Source organism: Lucilia sericata, unplaced genomic scaffold, assembly GCF_015586225.1.
Source record: "Lucilia sericata isolate MDLA Ls3-8-SP2 unplaced genomic scaffold, ASM1558622v1 Contig000453F_arrow, whole genome shotgun sequence".
NCBI classification, from domain to species: Eukaryota; Metazoa; Arthropoda; class Insecta; order Diptera; family Calliphoridae; genus Lucilia; species Lucilia sericata.
The window spans coordinates 261,388-286,559 of NW_023994468.1; the positions used below are offsets into that span (position 1 = coordinate 261,388).

The following is a 25,172-nucleotide window of genomic DNA, read 5'->3' on the forward strand; positions in this document are numbered from 1 at the left end:
AAAAGCAGATTTTTGCAGTAAATTAAATCTTTAACAAAAATAATAAGACTAAGTAAATCTTCTTAAAATCGTATTTAATCTTTTTTTACTTAACTCGGTTTATTATTTTGTTGCTCTATTAGCATTGAAACTGTGAACTATTTTCCCTTTTTAGGTAGAAATATATGTATGTATATGAAAAAGTATATGTTTGACTGAAAAGCAAAAAAAAAAATCCATCAATCAATCAATTTGTCAAAGCTATGGCTTTTAACCACAATTAAAGGTATGGTTTTTATTTACTAAACAAAAAACCTTTTTCTACTTTTATTTTCGTATTCTGACAGTAATAAAAACATGTTTTTGCATGACAAAAAAGGATTTGCTCTTTCTATAAAACAGTTAGAGATGGATGCTTCTATTTTGTGCAAAAATTTATATTTAAGGGATTTTCAGTTGACATTTTATCAATTTACTTGTTTTTGAAACCATTACACTCCTTACGCTTTAAATTTCACAAATCTAAGCTTCTAGATAAGAAGAGCCTTAAAAGTTTTCCAATACCAACTTTAAATAAATAAATTTTATAGATATTCTATTAAATTCTTAAACATTTTTATTTAGTTGACATTTAAGTAATAGAATATTAATAGTCGGTTCTCAAATCAAAATAATTTATACAAAAACAACCTCTTTGTATGAACACACGAGTAAATTCTATAGTAACCCAGCAAATTGTTTTGTTTAAATTTAACGAAATTCCTATATAAAAAATAAATTCAATGTAAAATGTTTATAAAAAAGAAATTTAATGAAAATTTTATATAAAAAGAAAATTTTATCGAAAATTTTCTATAATAAAAGAAATTTATCGAAAAGTTTCTATCTAAAAAAAATTTATCGAAAAGTTTCTATGAAAAAATTTATCGAAAATTTTTTATAAAAACAGAAATTTATTGAAAATTTTCTATAAAACGAAAATTTTTCAAAAAATTTCTAAAAAACATAAAAATTATCGAAAGTTTTCTATACAACGGATAATTTATCGAATGTTTTCTATACAACCGAAAATTTTCGAAAGAGATTTTTATCAAAAATTTTCTATAAAAGAGAAATATTTATCAAGAATTTTCTATAAAAAAAAAATTTCTATAAAATGGAAAATTTATCGAAAGTTTTCTATAAAATGGATAATTTATCGAAAGTTATATAAAGTTATAATTTATATAAAACAGAAATTTTATCGAAAGTCTTCTAAATTTTCCTTTTTATCAAAAATTATTGATATTGATTGAAATTTTGTCGAAAATTTTCTATATAACGAGAAAATTTTCTATAAAAAAAGAAAATTTATCGAAAATTTTCTATAAAAAGAGAAAATTTATCGAAAATTTTCTATAAAAAGAGAAAATTTATCCAGAATTTTCTGTAAAAAGAGAAAATGTATCGAAAATTATCTACATAAAGAAAATTTTATCGATAAAAAGAAAATTTATCGAAAATTTCCTATAAGAAGAAAATTTATCGAAAATTTCCTATAAGAAGAAAATTTATCGAAAATTTCCTATAAGAAGAAAATTTATCGAAAATTTCCTATAAGAAAAAAATTTATCGAAAATTTCCTATAAGAAGAAAATGTATCGAAAATTTCCTATAAGAAGAAAATTTATCGAAAATTTCCTGTAAAAAGAAAATTTATCGAAAATTTCCTATAAGAAGAAAATTTATCGAAAATTTCCTATAAGAAGAAAATTTATCGAAAATTTCCTATAAGAAGAAAATTTATCGAAAATTTCCTATAAGAAGAAAATTTATCGAAAATTTCCTCTAAGAAGAAAATTTATCGAAAATTTCCTCTAAGAAGAAAATTTATCGAAAATTTCCTCTAAGAAGAAAATTTATCGAAAATTTCCTCTAAGAAGAAAATTTATCGAAAATTTCCTGTAAAAAGAAAATTTATCGAAAATTTCCTCTAAGAAGAAAATTTATCGAAAATTTCCTGTAAAAAGAAAATTTATCGAAAATTTCCTATAAGAAGAAAATTTTTAAAAATTTTCTATAAAAAGTGAAATTTATCGAAAATGTTCTACAAAACGGAAATTTATCGAAAATTTTTGTGATTATTTTTCTTTTTATAGAAAACTTTTTGATAAATTTTCTCTTTTTACAGAAAATATTCGATAAATTTTCCCTTTATATAGAAAATTTTCAATTAATTTCTCTTTTTATAGAAAATGATCGATAAATTTTCTTTTTATAGAAGTTTATCGAAAATTTTCCATACAAAGAGAAATTTATTGAACATTTTCTATAAAAAGAGAAATTTATCGAAAATCTTCTATAACAGAACAAATTTACTAACATTTTCTATAAAACTACAAATTTTAGAGAAAACTTATTAAAAATGTATCGATTTTTTTTTGTAATTTATATAACAAACATTTGCTGGATTATTAACAAAATTATCTGTCTGACAACTTTACAGTGATTTCGAAAATATTGAAACACGCAATACAATTTTCTGCTTTTGTATTTTTAATATTGACAGGAAATTGACAAATGTATACGTGTGAATAAGTTCTTTATACCTTTTGCGTGATTTGGTGAGTTTGTGTGTGTGCATGACACAAAGAAACGGATATTAGTTTTGTGGTTGTTTGTAAATATGGCCGAAGGCTTGAGAGTCTGCTTGTTTATTTTATTGTTGCTTTTTGTTTTATTTAAATAATATTTTATTATTGATTTTTTTTTTGTTAGAAAGTTGACAATTTTCCAAATGACAAGGGGTTTTTTTTCATTTATTCTATTTTTAAAAGCATGACATTTGGAAAGAATTAATTTTGTTATATTTCATTTCTCTATAGCTTTATTAATGAAGCTGCATAACTAAATCTAACTTCACAATATTTTCGCCACGAACAATGTTAACAAAAATTAATGAAACATTTTAAAAACCCCTAAACCAAAAATATTGTACAATTCATTTAAAGTTGCAACTTGTAACACCCACTGTTATAAATTTAAATGACCTCCCGAAACAATTGAAACCGCTTTAATAGAACAACAGAAAACAAACAAAACAAAAACTAATAAAGAAAACAAGCGACAAAACTATGACCCAAATCCGTTTAAAATGGCAATTTCTATTTTTTTTTTTTTTTTGGAAAACATATATGCATTTCAAAACAATTGTTACTACCTGGACATGTTTTTGTGCAAAACCACCAGCATCACTTGTACCTTGACAATAAAAGCAGCAACAATCACAAAAAAAAGCAAATAAACAGTAACGACAACAATACCCTGCTGTGTTCTCTATTGACAAAGATCTGCATTTCGATATTTTCTAAAATTTTCTATAAAAATGAAATTTTTTATAAAAAGATAATATTTTGAAAATCTTATATAAAATTAAAATCAATAGAATATAATAATTTTTGTTCAACTACCTCATGAACAACTACAAGAATCTCCTAAAAACTTTTGTTCCTCAATAGCTAAAACTTTATTTAACAATAACTCTGACAATTGTTACAATTCATGTCCTGTTTTTATGCTGTACCCTTGCATATCTCTCTGTTTTAACAATTTTCTATTTTTCTCTGTTTTTTTTTTTTTATTTAACCCATACAGTTTCCTCAACACTGGCCCAACAATTGAAACCAAATCAAGAGGATCCTTGTAAAGTTAAAGGTCGTGTCGTTGGTGACGTTACATATTGTGACCGCTATTGGGAGTGTGTCAATAATCAACCGGAATTGTATGATTGTCCAAATGGTCTTGTTCTTTGCCGGTAAACATCGCGGGGTGTTACGGAAGGCTGTGATTATCCATGGCGTGCCAACTATTGTGAGGATAAGCAATTAGCAAGTGAGTATTTTAATAAACAAAAACAAAAAAATATCGCAAAATGTAATAACAATTATGTTAGACGTAATTTAAAACAGTTTGTGTATGTAACTCTATCATTTTATGGTTAAGAGTGCTTATATTTAAGTTTTCTGTTAAGACTAGACTATAGATTAGACTATAGACTAGACTATAGACTAGACTATAGACTAGACTATTAGACTAGACTATAGACTAGACTATAGACTAGGACTATAGACTAGGACTATAGACTAGGACTATAGACTAGGACTATAGACTAGACCTATAGACTAGCTATAGACTAGACTATAGACTGACTATAGACTAGACTATAGACTAGACTATAGACTAGACTATAGACTAGACTATAGACCTATAGACTAGACTATAGACTTAGACATAGACTAGACTATAGTAGACTATAGACTAGACTATAGACTAGACTATAGACTAGACTATGACTAGACTATAGACTAGACTATAGACTAGACTATAGACTAGACTATAGACTAGACTATAGACTAGACTATAGACTAGACTATAGACTAGACTATAGACTAGACTATAGACTAGACTATAGACTAGACTATAGACTAGACTATAGACTAGACTATAGACTAGACTATAGACTAGACTATAGACTAGACTATAGACTAGACTATAGACTAGACTATAGACTAGACTATAGACTAGACTATAGACTAGACTATAGACTAGACTATAGACTAGACTATAGACTAGACTATAGACTAGACTATAGACTAGACTATAGACTAGACTATAGACTAGACTATAGACTAGACTATAGACTAGACTATAGACTAGACTATAGACTAGACTATAGACTAGACTATAGACTAGACTATAGACTAGACTATAGACTAGACTATAGACTAGACTATAGACTAGACTATAGACTAGACTATAGACTAGACTATAGACTAGACTATAGACTAGACTATAGACTAGACTATAGACTAGACTATAGACTAGACTATAGACTAGACTATAGACTAGACTATAGACTAGACTATAGACTAGACTATAGACTAGACTATAGACTAGACTATAGACTAGACTATAGACTAGACTATAGACTAGACTATAGACTAGACTATAGACTAGACTAGTGTAGATATTAAAACTTAAACTATAGCAAGAAAATATTATTTGGACTTTATAGTGCTGCATTACTAACAGTAGAAGTTATTTCTGAATTTACTTCATTAGTTTTTTTTAACTTTTTTACAACAATTCTAAGCACTTTTAATCCAATGACATACTTTTCTAACATTATTCTTTTTTGCTTTTGTTTGTCCCTCTATTGAAAACATATTTTCAAAAGCAACCTAGATTTTTAAACAAGATTTCCATGAGAAGCATAAAAACCAATTAAGACAAACATATATCCAATGTCCTTAAAATGGGATGCTCAAAACTAGAATTAGGAAACAAATAAACATTTTGTTTTTTTCTTGCCTTTCTCCTATAAAAATGTATTCTAAGAAATCCAAGATTGATTCTCTTATACACAGCCATTAAATGGTCAATTGAATAAGTCCCTAACAAAAAACCGAAACAAAAGCCAAAAAAGTATACCAATAAATGCAAAATCATACACGTATAGGTATATCTATGTACGTATAAATGTGATTGTGGTTCTGAGGAAAAATCATACAGAATTGTATGAAATGTAGACTACCTTGCAATTGAGTCAAAAAACAACCTCAATTGCTTAAATAGATCTGAGCTTATTTTTTTTTTGAGTGTCAGCAGTAAATGAAAAAATACAATTATGTATAAGAACAAAATGTTTGAGTATCTATAGCGTTGACTGTGTATTAATAGAAGATTGTTTAGCATGATTTGGGTATATGTAGATAGAATGCTTGAACAAATATGTTTACAGAAAATTGGTTGTATTTAACGTCATATTGTTGGCACTACTGCTTGTGCTGTTGTTGTTGATGTTGTTATTGTTGCCATTGTTGTTTCAAATACCAAATGGTTAAAATACTAGCAAAAGCAAAAACTATTAAAAGTGTCAATTTATTGCAACCAACATACCAATAGCAAGAACAACAACATTTCGAACCCACTATTGCAATTTTGAACATTTAGTCTTGTGCAAATGCAGTCAGATGGACAGACAAATACACATACCGATCGAATTGTAAAACATACGGTTTTTATGTAGATTTTCTTCAAAGAATGGGACTCTTAATTTGTTTTAAATTTTTAGCAATTTCTAGAGTTAACATTTATTAAAACACATATTTTCGAACTGACAGCAATTTCTCTTGAAATTAGAATGCTAAGGTAATGTTTATAACACGGTTTAAGACTCACTGCATGAGGGTACAATCTGATGTCGAATATAACATAATGTCTAGATGCAATTAGAGTTTGCTGCAAATTTTCTGTAAAATGGTAAATTGCTGTAGTTTACAAAGTCTGGAATATAGACAATAATCTGGACTATAGAGTATAGTGTGGACTATAATGTATAGTCTGGACTGTAGAGTATAGTCTGGACTATAGTGTATAGTATGGACTATTGTGTATATTCTGGACTATAGTGTGTAGTCTGGACTATAGTGTATAGTCTGGACTATAGCGTATAGTCTGGACTATAGAGTATAGTCTGGACTATAGCGTATATTCTGGACTATAGAGTATAGTCTGGACTATAGAGTATAGTCTGGACTATAGTGTATAGTCTGGACTATAGCGTATAGTCTGGACTATAGAGTATAGTCTGGACTATAGCGTATATTCTGGACTATAGAGTATAGTCTGGGACTATAGAGTATAGTCTGGACTATAGAGTATAGTCTGGACTATAGAGTATAGTCTGGACTATAGAGTATAGTCTGGACTATAGAGTATAGTCTGGACTATAGAGTATAGTCTGGACTATAGAGTATAGTCTGGACTATAGAGTATAGTCTGGACTATAGAGTATAGTCTGGACTATAGAGTATAGTCTGGACTATAGAGTATAGTCTGGACTATAGAGTATAGTCTGGACTATAGAGTATAGTCTGGACTATAGAGTATAGTCTGGACTATAGAGTATAGTCTGGACTATAGAGTATAGTCTGGACTATAGAGTATAGTCTGGACTATAGAGTATAGTCTGGACTATAGAGTATAGTCTGGACTATAGAGTATAGTCTGGACTATAGAGTATAGTCTGGACTATAGAGTATAGTCTGGACTATAGAGTATAGTCTGGACTATAGAGTATAGTCTGGACTATAGAGTATAGTCTGGACTATAGAGTATAGTCTGGACTATAGAGTATAGTCTGGACTATAGAGTATAGTCTGGACTATAGAGTATAGTCTGGACTATAGAGTATAGTCTGGACTATAGAGTATAGTCTGGACTATAGAGTATAGTCTGGACTATAGAGTATAGTCTGGACTATAGAGTATAGTCTGGACTATAGAGATAGTCTGGACTATAGAGTATAGTATGGACTATAGAGTATAGTCTGGACTATAGAGTATAGTCTGGACTATAGAGTATAGTCTGGACTATAGAGTATAGTCTAGACTATAGAGTATAGTCTAGACTATAGAGTATAGTCTGGACTATAGAGTATAGTCTGGACTATAGAGTATAGTCTGGACTATAGAGTATAGTCTGGACTATAGAGTATAGTCTGGACTATAGAGTATAGTCTGGACTATAGAGTATAGTCTGGACTATAGAGTATAGTCTGGACTATAGAGTATAGTCTGGACTATAGAGTATAGTCTGGACTATAGAGTATAGTCTGGACTATAGAGTATAGTCTGGGCTATGGAGTATAGTCTGGACTATAGAGTATAGTCTGGACTATAGAGTATAGTCTGGACTATAGGGTATAGTCTGGACTATAGAGTATAGTCTGAACTATAGAGTATAATCTGGACTATAGAGTATAGTCTGGACTATAGAGTATAGTCTGGACTATAGAGTATAGTCTGGACTATAGAGTATAGTCTGGACTATAGAGTATAGTCTGGACTATAGAGTATAGTCTGGACTATAGAGTATAGTCTGGACTATAGAGTATAGTCTGGACTATAGAGTATAGTCTGGACTATAGAGTAAAGTCTGGACTATAGAGTATAGTCTGGACTATAGAGTATAGTCTGGACTATAGAGTATAGTCTGGGCTGTAGACTATAGTCTGGGCTATAGACTATAGTCTGGACTGTAGACTATAGTCTGAACTGTTGATTATAGACTATAGTCTGGGGTGTAAACTATTGTCTGGGCTGTAGACTATAGTTTGGACTGTAGACTATAGTCTGGGCTGTAGACTGTAGACTATAGTCTGGACTGCAGACAATGGACTATAGTCTGGACTGTAGACAATGGAATATAGTCTATATATATATAGTCTATAGTCTGGACTATAGAGTATAGTCTGGACTATAGAGTATAGTCTGGACTATAGAGTATAGTCTGGACTATAGAGTATAGTCTGGACTATAGAGTATAGTCTGGACTATAGAGTATAGTCTGGGCTGTAGACTGTAGTCTGGGCTATAGACTATAGTCTGGACTGTAGACTATAGTCTGAACTGTTGATTATAGACTATAGTCTGGGGTGTAAACTATTGTCTGGGCTGTAGACTATAGTTTGGACTGTAGACTATAGTCTGGGCTGTAGACTGTAGACTATAGTCTGGACTGCAGACAATGGACTATAGTCTGGACTGTAGACAATGGAATATAGTCTGGACTGTAGACTATAGACTGGGCTGTAGTCTGGACTGTAGGCTGTAATCTGGACTATAGACTTTAGTCTGGACTATACACTGTAGCCTGGTCTATATACGATAGTCTGTACTATGGAGTATAGTATGGACTGTAGACTATAGTTTATACTACTGACTTTTGTCGGAACTTAGGACTAGAGACTAGGTACTATATAGTATGTTCAATTGTCTTAACTGCTGGTTATAGTCTGGACCATAAAATATTTTGTTGTAGGTATTGTCCATATAAAAAACCCTACTTGCAATAACAAAAGTGATGTTATTTTTGAAATACAGAAAAAAAAAACACACAAAATCCATTTACCTGGACACATCTTATGATGCAACCGATACATATGCATTAATTGTTTAACCATGGTTTTCCACAAGTAGAAGGTGCTTTAGTGGCTCTTGTTTTGTACTTGCTCTGCATTCAATATTCTTTGGATGCACATTAAGCTGGCATTTAATCTCTATATGCACGTATCCAAGCATAAACAGGCAACATGTTGCGAGTATTTTACAGTGATTATGTACATATGAGTGTGTGTTGTCCCCATAAATGTGTAGTTTTGAAATTGTATAGCAGTGGTTTTTATTAATTCAAAAAGTTCTGTTTGGCTACATGATGAGTTTTTTTCAGTGTGTTTTTTAATTTTTCGTTTTTTTTTTTTAATCAACAGATGGTCCCATTTCCACAGAACATTGCGACTGGTTGTATGGTATATTTGGTCATGAAACATCATGCACACGTTATTGGACTTGTTGGAATGGTACAGCAACTGAACAGTTATGCATTGGTGGTTTACTCTACAATGAGAATGCTCACAGCTGCGATTGGCCTGAAAATGTCGATGGTTGTCAGAAACATCGTAAGTATTACACTTCTTCTTTGTGGATTTGGATCTAATGTGTTTGTAGCTGTTATTTAAACTTACTTTGATTTGTTTGATTTAATTTATTTTAATTGTAATTTAGATAAATCTTTGTTCACTATTGATTTTTTCACAGTTGTGGCTTGTTAATTGAATGGCATTTAGTTAAATATAGTTTTTGTTGAGATAATTTATTGAATTACTTATAAATAAACTTATTTAAAGGTTAAATACTAATTGCTATTTGAGATGTGTTTGATAGACATTTTTGGATAAATTTAAAATTTTATGGGAAATTTTCATTAAATTTCCTGTTTATAGAAAGTTTTCCATAAATTTTCTTAATATAGAAAATTATTGACAATTTTATTTAATTTATTTGCTATTTTTATCCTTAAGCTACTTTTTAAACACCAGACAGTACTACGTTGCGTATGATTATTGAATATTTATATTAAATATTAAGTATACGTCTTGTTTGTTAACAAGTCTGCGAAAAAGAAAACCATCAACAAATAAATAAAATCTTAAAATATTATTTTTGTACAACTCCCGACAATTTGTAGCAAGAATCAAGTAACTTGTGCCAGCTACTCATACCTGAAAATATTTCCATGATTTATGTAAATTTTATATAAACACATTTTTCAATTTCTTATATTTTTTGTCTTTTCCACTTTTCTTTTTATTTTTTTTTCATAACATTCCTGCCTACTGTGTGTTTGTCTTATGCAACCGTCCATGAATAAAATGCCATTAACAATAACAAAAAAACACATAACTATGTAACCATGTCATCGTCATCACCATCATCATCCACATCCTCATCTCACAATTTTATCACAAACACACTGCAGCTCTTTGCAATGAGGATGCTAATGGTAATGTTCCTTTGGGTAAATCATGCAATCGTTATTGGCAATGTCAGGGTGGTTATCCACGTTTACAACGTTGCCCAGCCATGCTTGTCTTCGATAGGCATTCATTGCGTTGCGTTGTGCCACCAACAGAAGAATGTGATATCCCAACAACACCAACTCCTCTAGATGGCGACGGTGAAAATAACAATGTCAGCGGTGGTCATTCAGCGAAAGATGAACAGGAACGTAAGGTAAGTGCATGAAAACCTATATTGATGAGGGCAAGTAGTTATTTTACTTAATGTTTGTATGTTACGCAATATTTGTGCATTTAATAACTGTAACAAATGAGAAGAAGACAGCGAGAAGAAGAGTATTTATTGCTATACATTTGTGTGTAAATAATAGAGGGTATCAGTTTATGTGTCGGCGATAGTGTAACGCAGAATTCGGGAAATTTATTGTTGAAGTGAATTTTGAATGAAAGCTTCATATTAATAATAGAAAAACTTATGAAAGCTTTTTGGTTGCATAAAGCTTCTAGAGGCCAAAGTTTTGACATAGTTTTATTGAAAAACTCATTTGAAAAGCTTTTTTTATTAAAAGGCTTGATCAACAATAAAAGCTTTGTGAAGGAAACTTTTAGAAAATGTTTATTAAACAAATTTCTATAAAGCTTTTGATGCAAAGAGTGTACATTAGAAAAAGCTTTATGATTTAAACTTCAACCGAAAAAGCTAAACAGCATATTCTTATAAAGCTTTTTAGAATTTTTTTTTTAATTTTTCTAATGATTTTCCAGGTTTTACAAAAAATTCTATGACATCTTTCTTTAGAAAATATATATTTTAGAAAATGCTTTAAAACTTAATGTTAAACGTTTTCTTAATAAGAAAGCTTGAAAACTTTATGATAAAAAGTTCTACCCAAAAAGCTTTTTCTTAAATAGCATATTCTTATAAAGCTTTTTAGAATTGTTTTTAGTATTTTTCTAAAGCTTTTCTATATTTGTCCAAAAAGCTTTTTTAAGAAAAATTTTCAAGATTCAATTAAACAAATTTTTATTAAAAAGTTTTTGAAAAAGTTTCTCAATTGTTTATTAAGAAAATGCTTTTCATAAAAAGCTTGAAAACTTTATGATTAAAAGTTCTACCCAAAAAGCTTTTTCTTAAATTGCATATTCTTATAAAGCTTTTTAGAATTGTTTTTAGTATTTTTCTAAAGCTTTTCTATGTTTGTCCAAAAAGCTTTTTTAAGAAAAATTTTCAAGATTCAATTAAACAAATTTTTATTAAAAAGCTTTTTACAAACTTTTTTGAAAAAGTTTCTCAATAGTTTGTTAAGAAAATGCTTTTTATAAAAATCATAATATGAAAAGCTTTATGTGAGCTTTTAAAAATATTTTTATCAAAAATCTTCTAAAAAACTTATCTTGAATAGCAATTTTTCAAAAAAGCTTTAATGCAAATATTTTGTTTGTAATACTTTTCAAAAGCTTCTCCATGTTTTTAACAAAAGCTTTTTAAGAAAATATCTCCTTTCAAAATACTTTATCGGATATACAAAATTCTAAGAAAGCTTTCTTTAGAAAATATATTTTTAAATATATTTTAGAAAAAAGCTTTAAATGTTTTTATACTACAAAGCTTTATAAAAAGCTTGAAAACTTTATTATTTAAACTTCAATCGAATAAGTATTTTCTTATAAAGCTTTGATTATGTTTTAGTTGTTTTATCTAAAAACCTTGTGCGAAAAAGCTTCTAAAAAGCCTTCTTAAAAAAACTTTTATTAAAGGTTCATTAATGCGTTTAATAACAAAGTTTTAAAAGCTTTTTTAGAAATTTTTTTTTTGAAGAATATTCTAATAAAAAGTAGCTGTTTTAAAGCTTTTTCATAAAAAGCTTTTTTGAAAAAGAAAATCTATTTAAAATCTATTTATGAAAAAGTTTCTGAAAACCTTTTTATGAACATGTTCTGGCAAAATTGTTTTAAAAAAGCTTTTATTAAATGCATTAAATGGAAAATCTCCTTTAAAAAGCTTTTTATGAAAAATCTTTAAACAACTTTTTATGAAGAAGCTTTAAAATTGCTTTTTTGAAAAAGTTTTGAGAAAGATTTTTATGAAAAAGCTTTTTATGAAAAAGCTTTAAAACTGCTTTTTATGAAAAGGCTTTAAAACAGCTTTTTATGAAAAAGCTTTAAAACAGCTTTTTATGAAAAACTTTTAAGAAAGCTTTTTATGAAAAAGCTTTAAAACATATTTTTATGAAAAAGCTTTAAGAAAGCTTTTTATGAAAATGCTTATGAAAAAGCTTTAAAAAAAAGCTTTAAAAAAAGCTTTTTATTAAAAATCTTCTAAACCACGTTGTATGAAAAAGTTTCTTAAAAGCTTTTTTGAAAGAACTCTTATATGCAGAAATATTTTTATTTAAAAAAAACGTCTATAAAGCTTTTGTGATATAAATAGAAAATAGTTTTTAACGGAAAATATTTCTCCTAAATGCTGTTTTGTTAATTGTAGCATTTTTAATACACTATTTCTCTTACACCCTGTAAATTTCTTCTCTTCATTATACAGTCTTGTCCACCCCTTCCCCCGCAAACAATACCATACACCCGCCGACATTTTTGCATATTTGTTTTTTTGTTAAGTGTTTGATTTATGTTTTTCTGTTTTCTGGTTAAATTTCATTTTTATACCTCGGACTATTAATAATTCATTCTATAGAAATATTTCAACGTACAGCAAGCCACCCTCTCCAGATTTTGACTTGAACAAAGTACAGACTATTTGAAATAAAAGAATACATTTAAGAAGGGGTAACAGGTTGTGGGCATTTTCTCTTTAATGTCTGCTTAGTAGAGAATACAAATTTACATATTCCTAAAATTGTTTTGTGATTAATTGTTTGCTGTTGGTATTTTTTTTTTTCAAATGGCCTTGTTTTTTTCGGTTATTGTTTAATGATGATGGTTGGTTGGTGCGTGTTTTTTTGTTTGTTCTATTATTGTTGCTATTTTGTTTAACAAATTTATAGGTTTGTATAGTTAAATACATATGTATGTATGTCTGTCTGTCCGCCCAATTTGCTTTACAAAAGGTTTTCTTTTGTTACTTACGCTTTAATGCAGTCTAATGAAAAATGTTGTGGCCAACTTTAAGGAAATTAAGTCGGAAATAAAGAGTTATTTACCTTTCTTTGTTTTTGTAAGGGCGTTTTAGGGTTTTTGTTTAAAGGCTGTTTTAAGTATTACTAACAGTTTTTAAATGATGTGTTGAAAGAATTTAGAACACGATTTTTTATTTTCGTCGAAATACAAACTTGTTGATATTACGTCCTTAAGGTTTGTATTGTAAAGTTTTTGATTAATTTTTTTATTCAAAAACTTTTGTTACAACCATTCCTCGAGATACGAGTATATCAAACATAATTATGAACTTAAAATTTCTATTCGGGGAGTTCAGTTGTATGGGGGCTAGTTCAAATATTGGACCGATGTTACCCATTTACAATAAGATTCGTCCCTAAGACAGTAGAAGATCATGTACCAAATTTTATTGAATTATCTTCAAAATTGTGATCTGTAGTTAGATTAAAAGGTTTACATGGACGGACGGACAGACGGGCGGTCAGACGGACGGACGGACAGACAGACAGATGGACGGACATAGCTAAATCGACTCAGAAAATGATTCTAAGACGATTGGTATACTTTAAGCCGGGTATAGAAACAATATTATTGTGCGTTACAAACATCAGCACAAACCTAATATACCCTCCCCACTAAAGTGTTGTAAGCTATAAAAATCCAAAAGTGGAGTTAATTACTTTCACAACTAAGCCTTGATCATTTAATTTTAAACAATTTCTTGTTTTTTTTTTCTCCAATACTTTTACAAACTGACACAAGCAAAAGTTTTACATTGTAACAAAATCTCAAATAACAAGAAATTTTAACTTTTAATCACTTTTTTCATAAATGGCGGAAACTAGAAATAACAAAAATGTATTTTTCAACTAAAATGCAACACAGAACATCATTAAAAAAGTTGAAGTTTTATTTCATTTTGTTTTGAGAAACTAAAACGTCACTTTTTTGTTGTGCAAAAGTTTCAAATGCAAATGATAAAAGACAAACGCTTAAAGATACGTTTAAGCTTAAAAAAAAAAACAACACAAAGTGATGAGAAAGGATTAATAACACAAAGTTAAATAAATCATTATTTTTCAATGAAAATCCAGTTTTGTGAAATTTAGAGGAAATAAAGGAAAAAATGAGAAATAAAAAAAGTTATAAAAGCAGGGGAAAAACTTAATGAAAATTCATAAAAGGAGACTTTTTGGCAATTTTTCGTTCTTCAAAAGGTACTTTTTGAAGTTTAGCATATACATAGATCCCAGATTAAGGGAGAACCTATAAAAATGGACTTTTTGGTACTTTTTTGTTCTTCAAATGGTACTTTTTTTCTATAGCACTGAGTCCAGATGCATGGAATTAAGCATATAGAGTCCGGATTAAGTGAGGACCTAGACATAAGGACTTATTGGTACTTTTTCGTTCTTCAAAAGGTAATTTTAAAATTTTCTATAATATTGAACACAGAAGCATATCATTAGGCATGAAGAGCCCGGAGTAAATGAGAATATATGTATAAAAGGGGACTTATTGGTACTTCATCATACTTCGACTGGTACTCTGTTAAGTTTTCTATAAAATTGAACCAAACATGAAATTTTGCATTTAGAGACTGGAGTAAATGAGAATTTATAAAAGGGGACTTTGTGGCACTTTATCGTACTTTGATTGGTACTCTTTTGAGTTTTCCATAAAATTAACCTAGAAACATAAAAATAAACATGTAGAGCGCTGAGTAAAGAAGAATCTATAACAGTGGACTTTTTGGTACTTTATCCTTGGTACTTTTTGGTTCATTCCTTGAATTTTTGTATAATATTAAGCAAGTAGAGTTCGGATTAAGTGATGAACTATAAAAAGTTACTTTTTGGTACTTTTTCGTTCTTCAAAAGGTACTCTTCGAATTCTCTATAATTTTAAACCTAGAAACATGAAATTGAGCACGGAGTTAGTGAGAACACATAAAAAGAGGACTTTTTGGTACTTTTTCTTTTTTCAAAAAGTACTTTTGTGAATTTTAAAATATTGATCCTAGAAACAACTTCCTAGTACTTTTTGAGTTTTCTTATATAATGATCATAGAAACATAAAACTAAGCAATCAGGCCAACGAGTGAATAAAAACTTAAGCTGAAGTATTTTTTGTCACTTTTTCGTTCTTTAACTGGTACTTTTTGAATGCTCTATAATTTCGAACTTAGGATCATGAAATTATATGAAAAAAGGTCTTTTGGTACTTTTTCGTACTTCAACAATAATAATAATAAGTTTATTCCATTACGACGACGGTAGCGAAGCACACTGGGTATAGCTAGTTTTCTATAAAAAGGTGTGAATTTAAAATAAAAAAAGATAAATTTGATATAAAGTAAAATTTTTTTAAAAAGGGAAATTTACGAAAATTTTCTATAAAAAAGAAAAAAATATTTCGAAAATTTTCTAAAAAAAGAGAAAATTTCGAACATTTTCTGTGAAAAAGAGAAAATTTCTGTAAAAACGACAATATTTCTTAAATTTTTTGTAAAAAGAAAAAAAAATTGTTAAAAAGAGAAATGTTTCTATAAAAAGAAACAATTTTTTATAAAAATTAGAAATTTTCGAAAATGTTTTATATAAAGAGAAAACGGAATATTTAGTGTAAATGTAAAAAGTTATAAATACAGCAAGTGACGATAAGAGTGTATATAAATAATGATAAAAGCTTTAAATTGACGATAATATATGCAAATAACGCACATACATATACTGCAACAACTATGACGGCAACATTATCTTAATAAATCGGCGGCACCCAAAGTCAACAGACTCCGAGAAAGTTGCATGAGAAACAAAAAAATTTTATACAAAAACCAAGCCCATTATAAACAAAAAATTGCAATCAAATGGATTCTTGTTTTTAGATTAAATTCAAAAGTATTCAATTCCCCTTATGTCGATCACTTATTTAAAGTCAACTCTACCAGCAGCAGCAACAATCACCTAGAATGACATAATATGATGAAATGTTGCATAAAGCAACAACGTAAAACAAGAAACTTAAGCAGCTCTATAAGCAAGGAAAAACGTACTCCAAAGCAAAACTTCTCAAACAATACAGAAAAAAAGCCCCTTAGTCGTAACATTGTTCATATTTATGTTTCAACGAATGTGTACGTGTTGTAGCAATATGAATAAAACTACTCCTACTGCCACAATCTGTTGAAAGTTAAGCAGAGTGTTATTGTTGTATGTATAAATGTATGCATAGAGAAATGAAACTTTATTGCTAACGGCATACAAAGAAATTTATCTTTTAGAGAGTTTGTGCTTGCAACTGAAGTTTCAAAAGGTGCAGCCAGTCGTATGCAAATAAAAAACTCAACAAACCTGAAAAGGTGAAAGTGTATTTATTTAGTACAAACTTGTGACTTAAGGATGTCATTATTTAAAATCCTATTAGTTGTAGAACAATCAAAAGATTTAGGGTACGTTGCTGTACAGACGGTACTACTGGTAAAATGACAATGAAGTGAATAAACGTTTGGTCTACAACATATACAGGGTTATTAAAAAAGTGAAGTGAAACATTTTCAAACATTTTTCTATCATAAAGAAAATGTTCGACAAATTTCTATTCTTTCACAAAAATTCTATTTTTAATAGAAAATTTTCCAAAAATTTCTAATTTTAATAGAAAATTTTCCAAAAATATCTAATTTTAATAGAAAATTTTCGGAAAATTTCTAATTTTAATAGAAAATTTTTGGAAAATTTCTAATTTTAATAGAAAATTTTCGGAAAATTTATATTTTTTATAGAAAATTTTCGGAAAATTTCTATTTTTAATAGAAAATTTTCGGAAAATTTCTATTTTTAATAGAAAATTTTCGGAAAATTTCTATTTTTAATAGAAAATTTTCGGAAAATTTCTATTTTTAATAGAAAATTTTCGGAAAATTTCTATTTTTAATAGAAAATTTTCGGAAAATTTCTATTTTTAATAGAAAATTTTCGGAAAATTTCTATTTTTAATAGAAAATTTTCGGAAAATTTCTATTTTTAATAGAAAATTTCTAATTTTAATAGAAAATTTTCGGAAAATTTCTAATTTTAATACAAAAAAAATTTCTATTTCTACAGAAAATTTTCGGAAAATTTAGATTTTCTATAGAAAATTTTCAGAAAATTTATATTTTTTATAGAAAATTTGCGGAAAATTTCTATTTTTTATACAAAATTTGCGGAAAAATTCTATTTTTTATACAAAATTTGCGGAAAAATTCTATTTTTTATAGAAAATTTGCGGAAAAATTTTATTTTTTATAGAAAATTTGCGGAAGAATTCTATTTTTTATAGAAAATTTGCGGAAAATTAATATTTTTTATAGAAAATTTTCAGAAAATTTATATTTTTTATAGAAAATTTTCGGAAAATTTCTATTTTCTATAGAAAATTTTCTATTTTTTATAGAAACATTTACAAAAATATTCTCTTATTAAAGAACCTTTTTTTTTTTTGCTTGTGCAACCATCAAACTCTAAACGAACCACAGGAAGTTTATCTTACTTCAGTTGCTGCCATACTTGCAGCAAATATGTAGTTGACAATGAAGTAAAATACTGTACGGGTACGAGTTACAGTAGTTATATGACAGTGTTTGTGGCATCTTTTAAATTGAAGAATTGCTTCGGTAACTACTACTACTACATGGCTGTTACTGCTCTATTACAAGGAACAAGGTTGAAAAATACAATCTTAAGCTTCTGAAGACATAATGATGCTGATAAAGATGTCAATGTTGTTGTAGTCTATGGAGAATGTTGTCGTTCTTGTTGTTGCCATAGTGACATTGCTGGCAGTGTGGCAGTATTTGGCTTTAATGAATAATGAGCAAAAAAAAGAAAGCTATATGTTAAAGTCAAGGCAAATGATAATGCAAAAGACCAAAACAATAATGATGATGGTAATGATGGGAAGGAGAATGTTGGTGATGACTTTAATGTTCCCAACCCAACCCAAGTCAATTAACTAACCAATCATCTATAATAATGACATTAGAAACATCAATTCTCTATTGTAATCTTAACAAATACAAAGGAAATTTTCTAACATTTTCCGCTTCCTTCTTCTGGTAAACGTTATAATAGTCTTGCTTTTATTGAAGCTAAACTTGTCAATATAACAAAAAAATAGCATCAGCAACAGACAACATTTTAATAACGATTAATGTTGTCTGCAGTAGAATTCTATTACTTTTGCACAACCAGCAACAACCTGGTTTAAACATTTGCCATAGACAAAAACTCAAAAACTGTTGCTTTTGAAAGAAATACTATTTAATGTCATTTTATACCAACACAATCTACAAAGTCACTAACAAATTGTATGCTGCACATTCACTGCACTGCAACAACTTGTTCTAACTAATAGAACACACAAGTATACCGAAAAAAAGGAGATGATAGTAAAAAAAAAAACAACAATTTCACTCAGCATGTAGTCATCAATAACTGACTTAACCTCTCAAGATACTTTTAGTATTAGCAAATCAATTGCATGTGAAATAGTTCAAACAATTGATGTTGCTGTTGTTGCCTTTGCTGCCTGCCACAGATGTCGTTGCTGCTATACTACTTACAGCTCTAGCTGTTTGCTCTAAAAACGTAACACACAAAAAGTTGTAAATAAATTCATAGTTTACTGCAGCAGCATGTGGCCGGTGCTGTTGGTTTAAAGAGTTTTGAACAACAACACCAACTCATGCAACACCGAAAGACCCCGATAACAACAGTATTATATAGGCACCAACACCGACACCTATGTGTATATGCCAAATAACAAATGAGTTTTGTTATTCAATATGTTGAAAATATTGTAGTCATTGTGTTTTACTTTGTAATTTACTTATTTTCTCCTCTACCTCTACCAATTGCTTGAGTTTGAATGTTCTATTGCATGCAGTTTGTTTAGATGTTGCATGTTGATATTTGCCACTTGAAATGTCTATTTTTATTATTGTTGTAGTAGAAAATTGTAAAGTTGTTAGATTTAGACAGCTGAAACAAAATAGAGTTATACATGGCATGGTTAACAGCTCAATCAATGTTGGAATTTTTCAAATTCTAAAAATTAACATTTGCAATTGGATGTGTATTGGGAAAATATGTTAAAATTAATCATTACTTTAATGGAAATTGAAAAGCAGTTTAAAGATATTTGTTATACATATGGAAAATTTAAAAAAAAATGTTTTTAGCAAACCAGCAATAGAGGTCACGAGCAGCAATTTCAGCAGATGTGAGATGATCACGAATTTGGCATCTCACTTATGAACTTACATTATGAAGGACTTGATGAAAAGTATCAATCATTGAGGGCAAATTAGAAATTCTTGGTAGCCAAAATCCTTAACTAAATAACCTTTAAAAAGTTTGAAGTCTTTCACAGGAAGGGTGATTTTGAAGGCTCCATAATCTAATTCAGTAGTATGGCATATTTCGCTTCTAAGTCTGTCATCTTCAGTCCCGACAATTAGTTTTTGGTATAACTTTTTTTTCTCCTTTTATAGAAAATTATTACAAATTTTTCTTTTTATAGAGAACTACTGAATATTTCTCTTTTTATAGAAAATGATTGAACATCATTTCGACACTTCTTTTTTGTAGATCATTTTTAGTAAATGATCTTTTTTACTAAAAATTGTTTGACAATTTTTTCCTTTTCATAGAAAATTTTTTAAAGATTTCTCTTTTTGATAAAATAATTACGAGAATTTTCTTTCTTCTCAAGAAAATATTGGAAAAAATTTACTTTTTCAAGAAAATTTTCGAAAACTTTATATTTTTAGACAAGATTTGCAAACAGTTTTGTTTTTATAGAAGATTTTCGATATTTTATAAATATTAAATATCGTTTTATAGAAAATTCACAAAAATTTTCTTTTTTTATACAAAATATTCCTAATATTCCTTTTTAATAGAAAATATTTGGAAGTTTTTCTCTTTAAGAAAATTTCCGTTACAAAAAATTTTAGGAAATTGCTATTTTTTATAGAAAATTGTTTTCTTTTATAGAAAATTTTCCAAATTTTCTTTTATTGAAAATTTTCCAAAATTTTTATAGAAAATTTTTTAAAATTTTCTTATTCTTATAGAAAATTTTTCAAAGCTTTCTTATTCTTATAGAAAATTTTTCAAAGTTTTCTCATTCTTATAGAAAATATTCCAAAAATGTATCTTTTTTATAGAAAATTTTCCAAAATTTTCTCAATCTTATAGAAAATTTTCTTATTCTTATAGAAAATTTTTAAAATTTTCCAAAATTTTCTCATTTTTATGGAAAATTTTTCAAAGTTTTCTCATTCTTATAGAAAATTTTCCAAAAAATTCTCTTTTTTATAGAAAATTTTCTGATTATTTTAGAGATAATTTTAAGAAATATCTCTTTTTTATAGAAAATGTTCGGAAATTTCTCTTTTTTATAGAAAATTTTTATAAATTTCACTTCTTTTATAGAAAAATTTCGAAAATTTCCCTTTTTTATAGAAAATTTTCAGAAATTTCTCTTTTTATAGAAATGTTTCGGAAATTTCTCTATTTTATAGAAATTTTTAGGAAATTTCTCAATTTTTAAAGAAATTTTTCGAAAATGTCTCTTTTTTTATAAAATATTTTCGAACATTTTCTTTTTTATAGAAAAGTTTCCCTTTTTTATAGAAATTTCTTGTTTCTATAGACAATTTTCGGAAATTTCTCGATTTTATAGAAAATTTTTGGAAATTTCTCGTTTTTATAGAAAATTTTCGGAAAATTCTCGTTTTTACAGAAGATTTTCGGAAATTTATTCTTTTTTATAGAAAATTTTCCAAAAATTTTTCATTCTTATAAAAAATTTTCTCATTCTAATAGAAAATTTTCGGATTTTTTTTAGAGATAATTTTAAGAAATATCTCTTTTTTATAGGAAATGTTCGAAATTTCTCTTTTTTTATAGAAACTTTTTATAAATTTCATTTTTTTTAAAAATTTCCGAATTTTCTCTTTTTATAGAAATGTTTCGGTAATTTCTCTTTTAGATAGGCAATTTTCGAAAATTTCGGAAATTTCCCTTTTGTATAGAAAATTTTCGGAAATTTTCCTTTTTATATAAAATTTTCGGAAACTTTACTTTTTTTTTAGAAATTTTTGGGAAATTTAAATTTTTATAAAGAGAACTTTCGAAAACAATAATTGTTTGTAGAGAACGTTCAAACTTTTTTAAATTTCCAAAGCTGTCAATTTTTTTATAAAATTTTTTTAAAATTTTCTATACAATATATTTTTTATAAAACACTTTCGAAAATATTTAATTTTTACTGAAAATATTCTTTTGTCATTTTAAGTGACATTGGAACAATATAAAAACACTTTGGCTTTTACCAAATAATTTTTTATCAAATGTCATCTCTCATCTTTTAAATAAGTTATTATACCTTTCAAATCCTTTTTACCCAATAAATTCATGTCACTTAAAATTCTATTAATATTATTGGGAAAATGATTTAAACGTATGTCATTGATTTTTCAAAGAAAAATAGAATTTCACAAAAATTTTGTGTTATTTTACATAATTTACATATTTTACTACATATAGTATGTTTGTATGTATCTATTTATGTAGTAAAATATGTAAATTACATACATATTTGTTTTATTTTTTTACTCCTTTTTCTCAATATAATTGTTTGTATAGAAACGGTTTATATTTGTATAAGAACAAATGTTCGTAGAAATGTGCATAAATATGATAAAGAGAAAAGTTCGAATAGATTGAATTTTTTTTTTATTTAAAAATATAGAAATATAAGTAAATTCAAATGTAGTGCAAAAATATATACATATATTTATGTATGTATATCTAAAAACATATCTTTCGGTTGTATTATATACATAAATAATAACTAAAGGAAAACGTGTCAAAGTAGAAATAAAGTATTTCCTACAACATTTTCACAACCGATTGAGACAATTTAAAACTTCAAGCCAAGAATAACAACAGGAGTACAAAAAATAATAATAGAGAAAAAATTTTGTATATAAATATATAAAATTCATATAATACTCACAGGACTATAAGCAAAAAATTAAAGATGTGTTTGAAAATTTAGGGAACTGTTCAAATTTTTAAATAAATTTTTATAGAATATTTTTTGAAAATTTGTCTCTTTATAAAAACATTCTTTATTTGAAAATTGAATTTTTCGAAAATTTTCTTTTTATTGAAAATTTTTAAAAATGTTTCTTTTTATAGGACATTTTTGAAAATTTCTCTTTTTATAGGAAAATTTCACTATATATATAGGACATTATAGAACATTTTTGAAATTTGCTCTTTTTATAGAAAACTCTCGAAATTTGCTTTTTTTTATAGGAAATTTTCGAAATTTGTTCTTTTTATAAGAAATTTTCGAAATTTGTTCTTTTTATAGGAAATTGTCGATATTGTTCTTTTATAGGAAATAATCAAAATTTGCTCTTTTTATAGAAAATTTTCTCTTTTTATAGGAAATTTTCGAAATTTGCTTTTTCATAGAAATTTTTCGAAATTTGCTTTTTTATAGAAATTTTTCGAAATATGATTTTTTATAGGAAATTTTAAAAATTTGCTTTTTTATAGAAAATTTTCGAAATTGTCTCCACTAGGAGACACTTTTCTTATAGAAAATTGTCTCCACTAGGAGAAACTTTTCTTATAGAAAATTATCTCCACTAGGAGACACTTTTCTTATAGAAAATTGTCTCCACTAGGAGACACTTTTCTTATAGAAAATTTTCTCCACTAAGAGACACTTTTCTTATAGAAAATTTTCTCCACTAAGAGACACTTTTCTTATAGAGAATTGTCTCCACTAGGAGACACTTTTCTTATAGAGAATTGTCTCCACTAGGAGACACTTTTCTTATAGAGAATTGTCTCCGCTAGGAGACACTTTTCTTATATAGAATTGTTTCCACTAGGAGACACTTTTCTTATAGAAAATTTTCTCCACTAGGAAACACTTTTCTTATAGAAAATTGTCTCCACTAGGAGACACTTTTCTTGTAGAAAATTATAGAAAATTGTCTCCACTGGGAGACACTTTTCTTATAGAAAATTGTCTCCAATGGGACACACTTTTCTTATAGAAATTTGTCTCCAATGGGAGACACTTTTCTTATAGAAATTTGTCTCCAATGGGAGACACTTTTCTTATAGAAATTTGTCTCCAATGGGAGACACTTTTCTTATAGAAATTTGTCTCCAATGGGAGACACTTTTCTTATAGAAAATTGTCTCCAATGGGAGACACTTTTCTTATAGAAAATTGTCTCCAATCGGAGACACTTTTCTTATAGAAAATTTTCTTCATTAGGAGACACTTTTCTTATAGAAAATTGTCTGCACTGGAAGACACTTTTCTTATAGAAAATTGTCTCCACTAGAAGAAACATTTTTTTAGAAAATTGTTTCCACTAGGAGACTCTTTTCTTACAGAAATTTGTCTCCATTGGAAATCACTTTTCTTATAGAAATTTGTCTCCATTGGAAAACACTTTTCTTATAGAAAATTGTCTCCACTAGAAAACACATTTCTTATAGAAATTTGTCTCACTAGAAGACACTTTTCATATAGAAAATTGTCTCGCCACAAGACACTTTTCTTATAAAAAATTGTCTCCACTAGGAGACACATTTCTTATAGAAAATTGTCTCCACTAGGAGACACATTTCTTATAGAAAATTGTCTAGACTAGAAGAAACTTTGCTTATAGAAAATTGTCTCCACTAGAAGACACATTTGTTACAGAAATTTGTGTCGAAAATGGATCCCTTTATAGACAATTTTCAAAAATTTCTCGTCTTATTTAACATTTTCTCTTTTGATTTTCGAAAGTTTTAAATAGGATATTTTCAAAAATTTACACTTTATAATGATTTGGAAGATTTGTTTATAGGGAATGTTCTCAAAATGGGGACTAAATTTATAAACTCTACTGTAATATTGGAGACACTTTTCTTATAGAAAATTTTCTCCACTAAGAGACACTTTTCTTATAGAAAATTTTCTCCACTAAGAGACACTTTTCTTATAGAGAATTGTCTCCACTAGGAGACACTTTTCTTATAGAGAATTGTCTCCACTAGGAGACACTTTTCTTATAGAGAATTGTCTCCGCTAGGAGACACTTTTCTTATATAGAATTGTTTCCACTAGGAGACACTTTTCTTATAGAAAATTTTCTCCACTAGGAAACACTTTTCTTATAGAAAATTGTCTCCACTAGGAGACACTTTTCTTGTAGAAAATTATAGAAAATTGTCTCCACTGGGAGACACTTTTCTTATAGAAAATTGTCTCCAATGGGACACACTTTTCTTATAGAAATTTGTCTCCAATGGGAGACACTTTTCTTATAGAAATTTGTCTCCAATGGGAGACACTTTTCTTATAGAAATTTGTCTCCAATGGGAGACACTTTTCTTATAGAAATTTGTCTCCAATGGGAGACACTTTTCTTATAGAAAATTGTCTCCAATGGGAGACACTTTTCTTATAGAAAATTGTCTCCAATCGGAGACACTTTTCTTATAGAAAATTTTCTTCATTAGGAGACACTTTTCTTATAGAAAATTGTCTGCACTGGAAGACACTTTTCTTATAGAAAATTGTCTCCACTAGAAGAAACATTTTTTTA

General features: G+C 27.8%; 1 pseudogene; it reads left to right on the plus strand.

Moving 5' to 3' along the window:
* Positions 1-25,172, plus strand: part of LOC119605029 — a 210,416-nt pseudogene that overhangs the window by 163,366 nt on the left and 21,878 nt on the right.